Source organism: Xyrauchen texanus, chromosome 26, assembly GCF_025860055.1.
Source record: "Xyrauchen texanus isolate HMW12.3.18 chromosome 26, RBS_HiC_50CHRs, whole genome shotgun sequence".
In the NCBI taxonomy this organism is placed as follows: Eukaryota; Metazoa; Chordata; class Actinopteri; order Cypriniformes; family Catostomidae; genus Xyrauchen; species Xyrauchen texanus.
Genome location: NC_068301.1, coordinates 25691578 through 25709960, shown reverse-complemented (window position 1 = coordinate 25709960; position 18383 = coordinate 25691578). Strand labels below are relative to the sequence as shown.

General features: G+C 39.2%; 1 protein-coding gene across 3 annotated transcripts in view; it reads right to left on the bottom strand.

Annotated features, from left to right (window-relative positions):
• LOC127620094 (hippocalcin-like protein 1) overlaps positions 1 to 18383 on the bottom strand; it is a 63140-nt gene that overhangs the window by 36115 nt on the left and 8642 nt on the right. The window contains exon 2 of one of the 3 annotated variants that reach the window (XM_052093193.1): positions 3788 to 3956. The exons of 1 other annotated variant lie outside the window; for it this stretch is intronic. The gene's annotated coding sequence lies outside the window, so the exon portion shown is untranslated. The remainder of the gene's footprint in view (positions 1 to 3787; positions 3957 to 18383) is intronic. One more of the 3 variants, XM_052093194.1, reaches the window with a different exon arrangement.

Here is an 18383-nt window from a genome sequence, read left to right as displayed (position 1 = left end):
CTCCTTCAGGCGGTCAAGAACCTTGGTGAGTCTGGCTTCATGATCTTCTAAAGTTTTCGAGAAGACTATCAAGTCATCCAGGAAAAGGACAACTTCCTTCAAGTTCATGTCTCCCATGCACTTTTCCATCAGTCTCTGAAAGGTACTTGGGGCGTTTGTCACTCCCTGAGGCATGCGATTAAACTCCCAGAAACCAAGTGGGCATACGAAGGCGGTCTTTGGCTTGTCAATCTCGTCAACTTCGATCTGATAGTAGCCAGACTTTAGATCGAGGACGCTGAACCACTTGGAACCAGAGAGTGCTGTGAAGGTGTCATCCATCCTCGGAAGTGCATAAGCGTCTTTCACCGTCTGCATGTTCAGTTTCCTGTAGTCAATACAGAGGCGTATCTGGCCATTCTTCTTCCTGACTACAACGATTGGGGAGGAGAATGGAGACTCACTTTCACGAATCACCCCAGCATTGAGAAGCTCTTGAAGATGTCGTCGAACAGCTTCTACATCATGTGGGTGTATCGGCCGAGCTCTGAGTTTGAATGGTGTTTCATCGGACAGTTTGATATGATGCTTGACTTTGTCTGTCCTTCCAAAATCAGTGTCGTTCTGGGCGAAGACCTCAGGCATGCCGTTCAATTTTCGAGTGATTCTGTCTTTCCATTCTGGAGGGACCGGGACTCACCAAAGTCAAAGGCTAGGTCAGCTGCCTTGGAGCATTCTGGTTCAGATGGCTTGGTCACACACTGTTTGTGAGACAGAATGGTCTGGATTGCACTGAGCTCAGCAATCACACTCTTAGCTGGGATAATAATGTCGTGTTCCGACTCATTTGAGACCACAACTGGTAGTCTGCCTGGCTGTCTGCTTTGTAGATCAATGAAACAAGGCTTTACTAGCAGCCCTCCAGGCAGAGAAGATGATGAAGGGTATTCCATGATGACAGACCTCTCAGTATGGAACCCTTTAACTGATGCCACTCCCTCCAGAACAACTGTTCCTCCAGCTTGAATTAGTTTTCCGTCTCTACCTTGCATCCTCACCAGTCCGATGTTACTGTCATGGCTTTGTTCCTGTCGCAGTTGAAGTACTTTCAGCACCGTCCTGTAGCCGTTCTGGACAGGATGGTAGCTTGCTGGCCTTTCTCTCTGCACATACCATACACTACATCAAGTGTGTTTGTGCCAATCAGTATCTGGTACCCTGAAGTACCACTGTCTGGGACAACCAAGGCCAATGTTGGGACTTCATATTCAGCTCCAAGGAACTGTTCTGGGAAAGTGATTGTGATTTCAACATATCCAAGGTAGGGCACAGGTTGACCATTGGCCCCTTCAACTTCCAGAATGTTATAGAGTGGTTCGATCTGTTGCTTAGGTAGGTATTCGTCATAGAAAGACTTGGTGACTTGCGAACCTGTGTCAAGGAGACAGCTGAACGGTTTACCCTGGATGGTAACTTGGCCTGTAATTTTCGTGCCTATCAGTTTTTCTGGGACCCTGAAGGGGTGTTTTCGGATATAAGATTGGTTCAAGGCAGCACTGAACTTGGACTTGTCATCACGTTTATCTTTAGCAGGGCGTTGGTGAACTGCTCCAGCCTCAGTTTGCCCTGCAACTGAGACTTCATCTAAAAATCCCTATTGTCTGGTGAATGTTCTTTAGCCTCCCAGAGGCGCTGCTTTTCTCTCAACTCATCTCTTTTTTTATTGACGAGAGTGGGGTTTGGATTGTTACTGCAAGCTGAGGAGATGTGACCGTCCTCGCCGCACTTGAAACAATACCAAGGTCTCGGCTGGGTGCTTGTCTTTGAGTTGGTAGGTTTCCAGCTTGGTGCTCTAGGGTCAAGTTTAGATGCTGGCCCATCTGATGGATGCTCAGTGTTCCCCTTGGTCTTCGGGGTCTTCTTGACTTTCTTAGACATCAGTGCGGTGAGTTGGCTCTGCAGACACGCCACCTGCTGTTTAAGCTCTGTCAATGGGTCGGACTCAGGCTGGAACGCTGCTTGTTGACTGCAGACGCATGCACTCTGAGAGCTTACCATAGCCCACTGCCTGTGTGAGACAAGGTGCTTCTTCATACGTGTGGCTTTAGCTGCCTGCCTATCCTCCTCAGTGCTTGGATTAACAACAGGAGCCCTGAAAATGCTGGGGGTGACTTTTCTTTTCTTCGAGGTTGAGGTCAGAGAGCAAGGTGTTGTCCCAACACCCACGACAAAACTGTTTGAGAATGTGTCTATCTGCTTCTATAGCAGCAGCTCCTCCTCTCTTAACAGCAAGGTTCAGGGCAGCTTGAAGGCGACAGAGATAAGTAGAGGCCTTTTCACCAGGATCCTGAAGAGTATTCATAAACTGGGCTAAAAGCTCTTCTCCGTCCTCAACGGTTCCAAAGGCTAGCGTCCAGCAGTTGAAGGTAGGTTTCAGGAGTAGCTTCAGGGCTTAGTCTTTTGACAATATCTGCTGCAGGGAGAGCAAACTTTCAAAGATTTTCCGTGATTTATGAAGATTAGACATGGTTGGGTCTTTCCTGAGAAGCTCAACATGTGAACGCCATGTGTCGTAGTCTGTCTCACTACTGGGTCTGGGGATCTTACCAGAGAATGAGCGAAGCTTGATGGGAAAGTGTGAATGTGTGTTTAATTCATCTCTCCTCACAATGTGCTCAACAATGACCTTTTGAATTTCGGGTGGATTCAGGTCAGCCCTCCACACTGGACAGACTTCGCTTCACATCAGCTGGTGGGCATGGCTCAGCACCACCATGAATGAACCGTACCTGAGAAGAACCTGGGAGCAGCTGGGGGTGTGGGGGTTCAAATGTGTCAAGAGATGTATTGAGCTGTTTGGCTACAAACTCAGTATCACCACTGCTATCAGTCTCAATTGTCTCACTGATCTCTGACATCATGTCTTTCAGCACCTCTTGAAGCCTCTTCCACTCAGTTTCAGCTAACTTCTTGATTTCATCAAGGTAGGCTTTGGTAACACTGCAGCCAACTTTAGTGGTGTACACACTTGCTAGAGCTTGAACATAGTATTTTACATCTGTATTGTATTTAGGTTCATGTGTGTAAGGCAGAAGAGGGGCTAAGGCTTCAATAGCAGCACCATCTTGATACTCAATAATCAGGTTTTTATAAAACTCTGAGTTAATGTCAGTAACTGGGACAAGTCTCATGGTGCCATACTCCTTAAGGTAGTCTATGACCTCCTCATCTTCTGGTGATTCAAGCAAACCGCTCACCATTACTGCATTGGGGACTTTGATACCTGAGCTCATTATGAACTCCATCTTTAGTAAAGAATAATTTATAGACAAATAACAAAGAGCTTACACACTTGAAAATAGTTTCACAAACTTGTAATGTGGTTCACCGCTAACGCATAACTCACGCTCCTTGGCTGGCTCGCCACTTGTAACCCGTGTTTGTAGGTAAGTGATAACTGATAACTAATCTGATTAGCTATGAAGTAAAACTGGGCCAATATCAGAAACTCTAGGTGCGACTCACGGAGCCTGAAGTAGTAAGCGGTCAGCAGAGAACAGACAACACAAAACAGGTAAGTTTGAGAAATATATTGTACAAAATTATAAAACAATTATTTACATTCCCTGCCTACCCAAGCCGGCTTTCTGAGTGCACAGGCACACAATAAAGGGACCCAAAATAAATAACTCAAAACAAAAGTGTCTCTTTGTGAGATTTTGCCAAACTTAAATTAAAGTTGCTTCCTTTTGAGTCCATGAAAGTTCTTGGTGTGTGTGTGTTTCTTTAAGTATGTTCTTCTCACTACCCGGGTAGGTTTACGTGTGATCTTATCTGTTTCTCAAATGATGGAACAGGATAATGAGGGCTCCAAAGATGCCACGGCTGGCCACACCAGGCTCTTGGTCCGTTCAGTCGACTTCTGGGTTTGGCTCGCCACTGACCGCGAGGGTCAGGTTCAGATGATCTCTCTCTCTCTAAAAAAAAACAATCGGAGGTATCTTGAGCTTACAGAGTCATGCGGCTCAATTCACTCTCTCACAGCTTTCAACCAGTTCTTGAGATTTTCTCGCAACGTCTCCACCGGAAGAAAGGAAAAGCGAGTGTTGCTAGAAAATTTGCGCCACCCTCTGGCAGAGTAGAGAATTGCACTGCAGTAACCTTGTGTGGGTTACACTTAGGAGCACAACAACATAACATGCATGCTTCAGCAATTACATTTTTTATGCCAAATTAGCTTTTTATGACACTGTCAGCCAGGTTTAAGTTAAAGGTTTAAGGTAGAGACGAGAGGTCAGTTGTTGTTGATATAAAACTCACAAGAACATTAATCCTTAAAAAAACTTGCCACATAGTGGACATTCAGACATAAAGTTTGTGATTCGCAAGCTAACCACAAGGCAACGGCTTTGACACTGGGTCTGTTTTTAATCATGACATGTAAGATTCACAAACATACTTATCCCTCATTCTGATTACAGTAGGATCATTTGATGGTATGAGCATTAGAGAGCGAGAGGGAGAAAAAATAGATTATTTGCGAGAAAAATGTGGCATCTGTAGACAGATGGACACACGCAGCTGTTCGCTACTAGCATTTCCCCCAGCATACGACCCCCACCTCCATTAACGAGCTTTGCGACACATCAGCTGTAGTGTGCTGTTATTACACTGCCCCGACCCACTCTAGAGAAAAATACTAAGAGTTCCATCAAAGCATAAGAGCATACTCCTGGCATATCAATTTATAATAAACATAAGAGGTAAGGGGTTACCAGGACCTGCTTTGAGCATGTAAGACTGATAGTCGGAGAGCTGTTCTCACTGGCTGGAGACTGGATGACCTCTGTGACATACAGTGTGTGTGTGTGCATGTGTGTGCGTGTGTGTGTGTGTGTGTGTGTGTGTGTGTGTGTGTGTGTGTGTGTTCTTTTTATAAGATAGAGTTGGATAGGGTTGCAGATGGTGCTGAAAGAGCATAACTGCTCCTCTTTCATATGTTGTTTCAGAGACAATAATTTGGTTTGGCTGCTGCTGCAGTTGCAACCAGACAAGAACACCATTCATTTTATACAATTGAGGGACATTGTATTGAACAAAAACAATATTGACTGGGCTCTGATGAAATGGCATCCTACAGGATTAGCATGGTGTCTCAATATATATGGTGTGTTTACTATGCTGAGCGCAGGTAAACAGAGCAACATATCTACAGTACACAATCTAGAAGATTGCAAGACCATCAAGAAAATGGCAAGTAAACTGTAGCGTTACAGGTTGTCGAATTTTCTAAACAACGGTGTCATATCCCGGCACTACAGTATATCAAATATGTCTTTTAATTTCTGCTGACATCACCGCGCCAGTCAGTGTATTTGCGATACAGAAACATAGCAGCAGCAAAGTTGCATTAGGGGGTCGCACACCGGATGCGTCTGGCGGACAACATGGTGTGTTTTAAATTAGAAACAGTTGTATCTATGAATGTATGCACACTGCCGCTCACCCTCTGTATCCACTGATCGGTTTTTGCACAGCCCGCTAAAAAATATTGGATTATGTACTGTACATATATCATAAAACCAGAGGTCAGGTTCCTCTCAAGACTTTTTCACCATTAAATAACATTGAAATATGCTTTTTCCTTGCTACAGTCACTTCAGGGGCAGGTTAAAGAGAGGAAATTGCCCCAGCTGAAATCTGATTGGGCTCTTCAGTGACCCTGTCCTGGAATAGCATTTGTCCAAAAAATTGTTTGCAGGTACAGCATACTGTTTTGACAGAAAAATGTGAGTGAATTACAGTAGATCTCACGCCAGGATCACTACGTAAAAAGAAGTTCATCTTAGATGTCTCAAAATACATCTCGAGACCACTGAGTATTATTACCTGTTTCTCACCACAAGCAAAAAGTGACACAGAACAGAAGCACACATCTGATGCACAGTTAAACAGGTACTGCACTAAAATGTTGTGTTTGTGCTTAGATTAAATATCAACTGTATCTGAGAAACAGCACGCCTGTTTTCGTCATGCTTTCTTTGCGCACTTTATTATGGTTTATCATCATGCAGTAACACACTAGTCAATCACACTTAGTGATGTACTGTATGTCCTCATGAAAACGCCCCTCGAAATCCAAACCCAAGTGATCACACTTGGGTTTGGCCAAATCTGAGCAACCAGGTTTCACATATCTGTCGGACATGTACAGCGCAGTTAGTTGACTACGTGGGGCTGCCTGTGTCTTTGACGCATGCAACACGCTGAACTCAACAAAAGCACATTGAAATGCACTCGACACCTATTTATCAACACAACTGTTTGCAAAACAGGCATTAAAAAAGCAACGCAAAATAATGTAGTTAAAAGATGTCTTTTGGGTATTTGGAAGTTCCACATGCAGTCATGTGTTTGTATGTTGCAAATATAAAATTAAATATTGCAAACGACAGTGCGTCACACAATGCGTATTCCTCGTTCTTTTGACATGTGGATCTATAAGATATTTTCCAAAAGTGTCAATTAACCTGCTCTTCCACACAGTTCACATTTGTATTCAATTATTTATCTGCAAACTCTACACAGACCAGAGCAAAATTACCAATGCAATGATTCTGGTCTGCCGGTTAGTCCAGTTATGTATTAGTTATTTAGTCACATTACTTTTTTGATGTGCATCTTGTATTCATATTTAAATGATATGAGTTTATTCTGTAAATGTATAGTATGTGTAGTTAAGTTGTTAAGTTAAAATAGCAATATTACTAATTAACTAGACTACATTTTTCAGTAACGGGACAGTACCTCAGCTACATTTACAATAGCATACCTTTTCCAAACAAGTTCTAATGCCTGCTGTGTATTTCTCCTTCAAGTCCTTTCTCCTACAAAACTAAAAGTGCACCTCCCCTCAACAAGCCACATGATTTGGGGTATCATTCACAAATGGTCCAGGACAAGTTATGCAGCAAAGTTCAGCAGTTAGGAGTTTGTAAAAATCCCTAACCCTGAGAATTAGCAAGAGTAATATTGATGCTTGTTTTAGTGAAGAAAAACCTCTCACTGTTTCAAACAACTACATTTAGCAGGTCTTTTGACCTAAGCCAGATCAAATTAAGACAGAGTGTTTGAAACAAGTGGTACATTGAGGTCAACCTCGAGCCCACCTCCTTAGAGGAAGCACTGCTTTTAGAAGCACTTATGGCTATGTGGGTCACACAGAATAGGACCGGTGGCCTTCATCCACACACCATCAGAGCACAAGAGGCAAGAATAGAGAAATAAGAGGACACGCTCGAAAAGAAAGAAAAAAAACCTACTTGACATTCCACTTTAAATAATCTAAGTGCTTTTTGATTGTGTGTAGGGGTATAACTGTTACTAATGTAGCTGAGATCTATGCAATAGCACTGAATGAAGAGTTAAAAGAACAGTTCACCCAAAAATGTAGTTTAAAACCTGCATGACTTTCTTTTTTATGCAGAACAGAAAGGGGCATTTTAATTAAAATCCCTGTCCATCTATTCAGTACAACTGCAGTTGATAGTGACTCACTTCAAAGCTTAAAAAGGACCCAAACTTATCATGAAAATAGTCCATGTGACTCGTGCATCATATTCAAAGTAATCTGAAGGCATATGATGCAAGTCCTTTTTCAGTGAAAATCTTGCCGTTCGTTGCATGTTCATGAGTATGTGAGAGAAGCTTGTTCACATTGGCACTATTTTTAGTGCTAAACGACACAAGTTCTCAATTAAACATGCAGGAAATGTGAACAAGCGTCTCCCATAGCTCTCATGCAGGTTTTAATGACATGAGGGTGAGTAAATTATGAAAGAATATTTATTTTAGGTTGAACTATTCCTTAAACAAAAGCATTTTATAGGCCAGGAAAAGATCATGCAGTAAAAAATCTCTGGAGTGAGAGAAGCAGTTTATATACTGTTATAGATTTGTGTTCACAATCAGTCTTAATCATGGAACAAAATGTCAAATGCCATCAAATGAAAGTCTTTGTGAATAAAATATTTATCAAAACAAACATTCAATCCTCTTTATATCTATCATGCCACAAGCAGAAGCCCAGATGAGAACGCAAGATGTTCAAAGAATGTGTAATGCATTTACTTTAGAAGAATTCAAGAGCATCGAGATATTCACATTCATGTAAAATGTATTCTTGGGGACTAATTAAGATTCGCCTCTTTAGAGTTGCTTGTTATACCTGTGGAATTCAAGCGATAACAATAGAGTCTCTTAAGAGTTTATAGACCAGGAGAGCTTTATTTCTTGTCACCTAAATGATGTGCTTATTTGGCAAGAGCTTTTACACCGCTATATACACCTCACAGAGTCTGCAAGTGCCAATTCCATCCTCTATTCATCTGCCTCACACTCGGGCCAGAACATAATTCATCTTGTTTCAGTCAGGTCTTGGAATGGCTCTCCTGTGCACTTTTTTTTTTATTTTGTGCGCACGCACAGATACACACACACAAAACTGCAACAGCACTCGTAAATGTCAGCTTATCTTCTTCTGTGCAGAAACACAGTTCTAAAATACTGCACAGATGAGCGACCCCTCGACACGGAATCTCGCTAAATGGTTTTTAAAATTCAGATAAGATGTACATTTGCTCTCAGTTGGAAAGTACACGTTCGTCACCTTCAACAGGAAGAAATGTTGTTAGACAAAAGCCATTGGACCTGAAAGAGAACCACACCTATAGATCAGCAGGACCATGACCACAGTTTGACTTTGATCCCCCTATGGATCCCTTCCCAAAGTGGAAGTGTAATGTAAAGGAGAGGGAAACAACAAAGAGGTTTAGCATTTGGCTAATGACCCCTCAGGCAGTGGCTTAAATAGAAAGAGTAGGTATTAGATTTCATGCCATTGTTTTCCCGAAGGATATAGAGTGGTGATATCTCTTACACAGTGCCCAAAAGCAATAAATGAGTGATGGCTATATTACCAACACAGACACTAAAAGTAACCTTTGGACATATTTAAGCAACTGAGTGGTTAATACAGTGAGTGTGAAGAGAAAATATCAGCACAAAAGAGACTCTTGCCAATTGTACAAAATCTAACAAATTACGTGCAGCAATTTGCATTCATTCACTATAAGGTAGTATCCATTTTCCCCACTTCCTGTGGCAAAAATTGGAATATATACATTTCCAGGAGGTATACGCCCTAGCACATAAACTGATTGTGTGTAGCAGTGCATGCTTGTTCATTACGTGCCATGCATGTCCCAGGCATAAACAAACTGACAGCGGATGTACTGTTTGGAAAATGGGAGACTTCACCCGCAAGTATCTCTTCGCATTGCCCGTAACGCTCACACACTGTCATCTGAATCAGTGTCAAAAGTACAAATGTAAGAGAGAGACCCAGCATGTGCGCAATAGAGACTGACTGGCAGCCAGTGAAAATAATAGTTCTGAGATTATACTTCAGCAAATTAAAATTGAGAATTCAATTTTGTTTGTATCTGTATGTATGGTGTCTACAGGGGCGGGTTTACAATTTCTGGGGCCCCAAGCACCCGACTAAACCGTGTCCCTATTTAAAACATTTTTGCTTAAAAAATGCATTAAATGTATTTTAAAACAGAATTTTTAATTCATCCTATCAGCCGTTGTAGCCAAGTACATCGCAAGTACATTCAATTTAATGAAATAAACATCTAGTTACAGATAATTAATGCACGTTTTCTAGTTTTTGCACATTACAGTGATTAAAAAACATTTACCTACATATATTTTTACAAAACCTTTTTTGTAAAAAGCCTACTACTTCTCCCAGTAACATTTTGGACATCAGTTACATTTACATTTATGCATTTGGCAGACGCTTTTATCCAAAGCGATTTACAGTGCACTTCTTACAGGGACAATCCCCCCGGAGCAACCTGGAGTTAAGTGTCTTACTCAAGGACACAATGGTGGTGGCTGTTGGGATCGAACCAGCGACCTTCTGATTAACAGTTATGTGCTTTAGCCACTACGCCACCATCACTCCAATCAGTTGTTATTTATTAATATTATAACCCAAGAATTATTTATTGTTGTCCAGTTTGCCATTATAATACAATACGGTATTATTACTACTTTGAGGATTTGTTGTATACAGTAGTAATGTATTCCTGTCATATTTACTTTACTTTCCACTGGAGCTTATATTCTGATAATGCAGTGTATTGTTCATCATGTTGCAGTAGGCTGTATTTTCTCTAAGCTAAGCATCGTAGGCAAGAATCGTAAAGTATTGTAACAGTAAACATACAAGGCACAACAGCCCCTTAGCACACTAGAGCATAAGAAAAACAAAAAAACTGCCATTTATCAAGCACTGAAACTTTGCTTGACGTGAACAGACAGGAATAATGTTAAACATTGTAACAGTCCTCTCTTTGCAACCTGAACTGACAACAGACAGACAGTTCAATCTTTGTGACACATGCGCTAAAAAGAATATAGATACAGCGCATTCTAGACGCAGGTGTCTCAACATGCATTTTTGAAACCTGAAGTTATTATTAACTTGACACAGTGTCTAAAAATGTGCCGGTCCTGCGTGAGACACTGAAAAAACAGTGAGATGTGGTGCAGCAGTTATGGTTGTTCGTTCAGTACATGTTTACATAGGAAAACATTGAAAACTGAGCAGACGCATGCAAAAACACATTTGGTGAGAACGGCCCCTAACCTTTCTGTTCGTGTGTATCTGTGAGTGAGAGTGCGTGGGCAAAACAAGTTTGGAAGGCCTATATATTTTTTTATAAATCTTAAACCCAATCCCAAAGTCCTACTTGAAAAACTGACCCGAACCTGCCGGACCTCTGACGTGAACCGCTCTAAGAGTGCTGGAAACAGCGTATTTGCAGAGCTTTCCTATCGGGACGGTGGCCCCCCAATGTCCAGGGCCTCACACAATTACGTGGTGGTTAAAACCACTACTGGGTGTCTAATAATGCATTTGCAATGTACATTTAAATTTATCTTGCCAATAAAGCTTGATATAAATTGAATCTGCCCATTTTATCCTATCATTAATTGAGGAGAGGAAGAAAACAGCTCACAGTCCAGATGCACTAAAACTTTCCAAACAGCTTCAGGTTATGTCGATTGCAAAGTATGAGAGAATTATACTACAAAAATACAAAATAAGTAAATATAGACGTGAAATAAAATAAAGCAAAGCTGGTTCTGGCATTCCGCTTGAGCAAAACTTGCCTGTCAGAGCGTTTAAAAATGAAACAGCCCGGCATTATATGTTTAATGCATCCTTTATTAAAATTAAAATAATTTTTGTGTTGTGTAAACAAGCACCAAAACTGGCATTTCTCTGTTCGCTCAGAGCCACTAAGTCGTGTGAAAAACAGAGCGAGAGAGTTTCAAACTTCTGCCGGCTGATAAACCCTCTTGCAGGGAGACACTCGTCCTTCGCACACGCTCGGTGCAGCTAGATTTTAACGTGATGGCTCGCAGCATAGTGAATCATAATATATGTGTCACGTTGTGTATATTATCATGAAGAAAATCCACGATACGTTGCTCTGTTAAGAAGAGAGATTTTTTTGTTTTTTGTGAGATAAAGACGAATCAAACTTTTGTACTCTGCACACCCTGCTTACACAATCATACACATAAATCATTAGATTAGTCAATTATCAAAATAATCATTAGGTGCAGCCCTATTTATGATTATATTTTAATGTTTGTTTTAAAGTTCCAAGTGCCATGATTAATTGTAATTCATCACAGAAAACTATGCGATTAATTCGTTTTTTTAAATTAGTGATTCACAGCCTTAATATATACAGTATATATTTTTGATGTACACAAAACAATGATTGGGAACATGAACAAAATATGAGAAAAGTAAAAAAAAAAAATTAAAAAAATTTTACCCTATTTAACTTTTTAAATAAATTGGTGTGTGTGTGTGTGTGTGTGTGTGTGTGTGTGTCTTTGTAATTTTTCATCAGAATGTAATAACTTGTTGATCCTCTTTTCACAATCCAATACATCTAATCAAGTTCCACGCGTTTTCTCTTTGAATGTCTATTTTCACTTGTTAATATGTTACATTATTAAGTAAGATGTGTTACAAATGTTTGATGTTGACTTTAAAAAAAAAATTGTTTTATCAACTGAACTGTGTAATGTCTTATTAGATAACTACTAACTATTTAAAATGGTACTCTTTTCATATTTAGTATTAATATAAAACTCCAGGACACTTAGACATTACATTACAATTGATCATGAGGTTTTCCCTTTTGAGGAAATGTAAACAGACTTGTCCTTTAGTTCAAATACGGAATGTACAGCATAGTTACTCCGTTTAACCTCCACAGTCATTTTATAATAACATAATAAAAACACCCAGCTGTACAAGCTCATATTATTTCATTCAGAAAAAAACTTTGTACTCTGCACACCCTGCTTACACAATCATACACATAAAATAGGTCCACTGTTCTGTTGTTGTTGATGGATAAAGAAAATACATGGCAGTGGTTTTCTGAAGCAATAAGCCATGAGAAACTATTTGTTAAAGTGATTCTTAGCCTAGGCCTAAAACCCCACTACCCGTGGTAAAACCACAGTAATGCATAGCCTTGTGTGGCTTATTGTTTTTTTTAAATGGCGGAAACAGAAATATGATTAACCACAAGTCAGATAGTCACTCAATCAGACACACAGACTGTCACTTAAATAGTCAGATAAACCATCAGATAGACAGACAGACAGACACACATGGACAGACAGACAGAGAGACGATAGATAGATAGATAGATAGACAGACAGACAGACAGACAGACAGACAGACAGACAGATAGATAGATAGATAGACAGACAGACAGACAGACAGACAGACAGACAGACAGATAGATAGATAGATAGATAGATAGATAGATAGATAGATAGCGACAAAAAGCAAATTAAAGGCCTAGTGTGTTTTTGTTTACGTTAGAATTGTTTGATAATTGGAGTTTGAATAATGTTGACCCATTTGAATATTCCGTTAATGTAAATCTATAGGATTTTTTAGATTTTTTATCATCCGCTGTGCGAAAACCTCAATTCTAACTGTAGACTGTTTATGGATGAAAAGAAATGTAACAACTTGGAACATTAATGCATAGAGTGAAGAGACAAGTGTGTGTTTACTGACATTTAACCAAACAAAACTGTCTGTTCAAAAAAGTGTTCAACAATTTGTAAGGATTGTATTCAGCAATAAAATTCCAGAAAAACCTGTGAAGTTAGTTAAAAAACTGCAAAATAATCTCAAAACCACTGATGTTTAACGAATTCATTAATTCTTGTCTCAAACATGCACCTGCTTATAGTTGCTGTGGGATCTGTCTCTGAGCTTCTGTTGCCAGATTCAGTGGCATCTCCTGCCAACAAGTCTAGAACTGCCTGACTGTTCAGCCGGGAGAAGACACAAACACATATATCACCTCACAGGGAGCTTCATGCTGCTGCCCTTTCCTGAGATCACCAGTATCTCCTCAAACTGTGCCTGAAGGTCATTAGTCATGATCAGGGTAGATAGAAAGGCTACCCAAAGAAAACAGTAACAGATTTAGTAGTGATGTTGTCAGTTGGGATGGGTCACGATGTTCGACAATTTGTCCAACAATGATTCGTCAATTTGTGAGGTCGACATGAGTGTTACGTTTTTAAGTTCAAAATAGTCCAACTTTTAAAAATGTGTGTAGAGTCCTCTGCATTCTACTCCATTCTGTTGTTATCCATTAATTACACATATTTATTTTTTTAATGCAAGAATGCGTCTTAAGTAAAAACTTTTTTTACAAAATTTTACAAACGTGCCAGATCGTGGTCAAGTAAACTACCAGCCTACACTAAAAAATGTTAACCTAAAAATGTGCTTTGTATGGTAACATCTGACGTACCTGGTTTGAGTCAACCAAAAAATATTATTTAACATAAATGAATCAACCTGAATACATCAGATTACACCAACAAAACTAGTGTTGGGTCTGAGTCCACCTTAGTCGAGTCCCAGTCAAATCTTTAAACAATCAAAGAGTCGAGTCAAAGTCCAAAAGGGGCTGAGTCAAACCCAAGACGGGTCCATAACAGACAAGAGTCGAGTCCGAAAGAATCTGTTCAAGAATCTGAATTAAACTTGTAACCATGAACTCAACATCAATATTTTAAGCTATTTTAACCTTCACAACTAATAAAAAACTTTTGTCAATATAAAACAAAAACACCTCTGTTGCATTTCATATAAGGATTAGTATCCTGCTGAACAAACTTCAAAGTGGTTTCAGAATGAAAGCATATGCTTTAGATGTATGAAGACAAAACTGTCCTTCAACACACCTCTTATTGCGTTCTGTTGACATCTCAATCATTTGTTGCTTTTTCCCTCCCCTTAAATAGACAGTAGTCTAAAAAAGTGAAAGCCATTACAACCACAAAGTGTTAGTCATTACAACCACAGTTATTATTATTTTGAATTTTATTTTCTACATAATTTGTTATTTGTCCATTCAATTTAGTTTAGTTTTATCTAAAATTATGGGTGAAATACATGTAATGTAATTAATTAAATACATTTAATGTGTTTAATATATTTAATAAATGGTAATATTAAAAGATTTAATAATGGCCATAAAATTAAACAGAAAATAAAACAGAAAAGATCAGATACCTTTAGAAATTTATTTTTATTCTACTACACTTCACACTTCTCAGGCCTCCTGCTGTGTCCAGGTGCAGCCTACTTCCCTAAAGTTAAAATAAAACTCACCTTGGGCCGACATGTTGTTCTTTTCACATTATATTTAGTATGAATAATAGGTGAATAGAGACTTCTGTTCTTCATTGTATTTTCTGACTTTTTTACCATTGAAACACAAGTACCAACTTTACAGGTAACACACAGAGGTTATGTAATATGTAACGGACTGAGTTGTACAATTTCCATCATGGTCAATTTCATCCATCATATTCATTTAAATATTCCTAATATTAAACATATTCAATTTTGTGTTGATAACATTTTCAGTTAGAAATAGCTTTGCGTAGAAACATGTGTCTGATAAAACAATTGTTCTATATATTAATTTGCAGAGTTGGAGAACGTACTTTTAAAAGAGTACTTACATTATTGAGTGTGGCGCTCTCTTTCCCGCACGCACATACAGCATGCATGCATGCGGGTGGTGAGAGAAAGAGTTTAAAAGGTTATTTGAAAGAGTGCGCGCTGCTGCTCTCAGACAGAATAATCACATGTAAGGACATACATGTGTGAAAACTGATGCGCAGTAGCAAATACACAGAATGCATGATAGTACAAACTGTAGAGAGCACATCATTATGAAGACAAAGCCAAATCCTGGACATTTAGAGGCAATTTTGAAATCCAAGCCGGACACATTTTTCAGGTCTGAAAACGAGGACATGTACGGGAAAAAGAGGATGTATGGCTATGTTACGTTATTTGTTTGCTTGTTTGTTTGTCATTGCATCACAATTTTCTGCCATGGACTCAGAAAAAAATCCCAAGTCCTAAAGGCTCGAGTCCGAGTCAAGTCCGAGTAAAAATGCATCCGGTCTGTGACTCGGACTCTAGTACCCCAACTCTAAACAAAACTAAATGTAAGGGTAAGATCAAGTGAAAATAGCTCCTTAAGGTAACAAATGGCAGGTAACCACTTTTCACATTGTAATAATAAAGGGCTTTCTTAAGACCAATTAGTGGACTAGTCATTGAGGAAACCATCCAACTAGTTGATTTTGATAATATAAATATATGGTTACTGTCATTTCCTGTACTGCAGTTTGCACATTAGTTCAAGATGAACAGAATTATGGAGGTAATGTAATTAGAATATAACTTCTGCTTTGGATTTTCCATCTTACCCCTGGGATGTGCAATGCAATGGAGTGAAGCAAAGATACATCACTCATTCCCCCAAGTGATACTTGTTGCCTGAGTTATTCTACAGATGTAAATGCCACTGATTGGGATTTGGGTGTTAACTCACTGTGTACTATCTCAAGGAACACAATTAGCATTTCTCAGAGAGTCTGATCTTATTAGTGAAGGAGGTGATTAAGGTTCTGAGCAATTCAGTATTCAAAGACATCATGCCATCAATACTGGAAGATGCATTAAGTCTTCCAGAATCAATACTAGGAGCAATGTAAATATGCCTAAATTATCAAAGCAAAACATTATCTATGTATTCATTGTCTTAAGGACCCAATTGCTTGAATCCTTGATCCACTTTTCAGTAATAAAATATACAGTCAGCCAGTAATTATCACATAATAAACCATTACAGGGTGATCAGGAACCCAATGCAAAGTATACTGTACATATTATGTCTAATATCTCTGAATAGTCTCAAAAGAAAGCCTTAGAATATTCATGTGATAAAGTATTTTTGTTCTTGTCACAGCTTTACTCAACTTCTTTCACAGAAGTTGGTCAGCTCTCTTGGGGACCGGAAGGACAGGAAATAACTCAGAATATCAATCAGCAAACAATGGCCTTAATCATTTCTGCAATCTACAAATCAGCCTGCAGTCACTTGTCTGAACCTGCAAATTCTGGGAACCTGGCTCCTGGTGGTCATCAGCCACTTAACAACCGCTAAACACATACAGTACATCACATCTGTTGCTCTGACAGGCACTTGTTCCAATTGCCGTATTGTGCCCGGCTACTGACTTGTTCCCAAAGCCTGCACTACCAACATTTTACAATCTGCTAATAACAGCAGCAAAACCAGACAGTATAACAGCCATAAGAAAAAGAGACCCAGTTGCAGTAATGCTTTTAATTTGGAGTAATGTAAATCATAGTAAATTCCTAGCAATGTCAGTGTTTTTGTGCAATATTTATGATTTCAATAAAATTCCAATGTATTTGTATAGAGTTTTCTGCACAGTGGTAGTGCTGCAACACTCTTGAATCTACAGTGCCACTTCTAAATTATTGAGAGTGAGAAAATCTGAATTGAATGTGATGAGAGATACAGACTGGGTACTGCAAAATAACACAAAGACAATAAATTGACAACACCTTCCAATTGTGAAGTCTATGTATGCTGCAAGCAAGTATAAGCATATTGCACAACTGATGGGGGGATGGTTGTGGTGGATCTCTAGGAAACAAGCCAAATGTGACAGTGGCAATATAAAACTCCTTAACATGGTTAGGTAAGATAGGAATGAAACCTTAGTAACCAAGACTCAGCCAGGAGAGTCCACCTCCTCAGCAGGCACATTTAAAAACAAACAATCTAAAGAAGCTTGTGGGTGATTGTGTACTATCTGCTATGAGCCTTTGTAAAGAAAGAGACAAATCCATAATCCATAAGTCTTTCCTTTTGGATAATATTCATCAGGGCCCTAAGTCTATTGTCATACTGAATTAACTTAAACTTGAGATGCTGAAAGAGTGTAAACAACACAAAGGTTCATCTTCTTTTCAATATTTTTGAGTTAAATTAGCCTGTATCCTTACTTAACACATTTTTTATTCCTAAGGTATTTTATCCAATCTGCATAAAAGTAAAAAAGATTGTTCTTTGTTTTACCCCCCTTTTTAAAAGACCAGCATTGCTGGTCACCAGGATACAGTATGTTGTGTTAACTCGCTTAATACTCAACTAGCTTCAGGAGACTGACCATGCAGTTTTTGTTGGTAAACACCATGGCTGTACTTGTCCACCAGCCAAACCAGCATAAGCCAGCCTGGACCAGCATGGAAATAAATTCTGGTCTAAGATGGTCTTTTCACCAGGAAAAAATATAATACTCTGAATATTTTAGTAGAAACCCAAAGTCAAGCCTCTCCACTTTCACAGAGATATCAGGACTCAACTTCAGTGAATTTCTTTTTTTTTTTCATGCCTGAGAGCATAACAGATTTTGTGGAAGTTTCCATTAATGGAAGCAGAATGTAGTGCAACTCATTCCCATTTTTAACACCACAATGAAATGTGCCACACTCAAAGGACACCCTCCATCCCACATAGTAATTATTCTCACCACACCTTAATTGCCCAGGGCACCATATATTCAGGTCAAGGAGAACTGATCTCTCATTTACCAGGTCTTTGATTATAAAAAAAAACAGGCTTCAGGGTGGGCAATTACTGCCAGACCTCCAAAGTAATGACCTTTTCGGCATGCCAACCTCAGATTCAGATTTATTTTAAATTAATAAACTTACCTAATGGATACTACAAAGAGTAGCTAGCATAGATATGTCCATGAGTGATGTAGAAAGAAGCAAAAAAAAAAAAATGGCAAAATACTAATTTGCTGCATTCATACACTCAGTGTTTGGGACTGATAATTGCATTTAATAAGAGGTGTGACTCCCA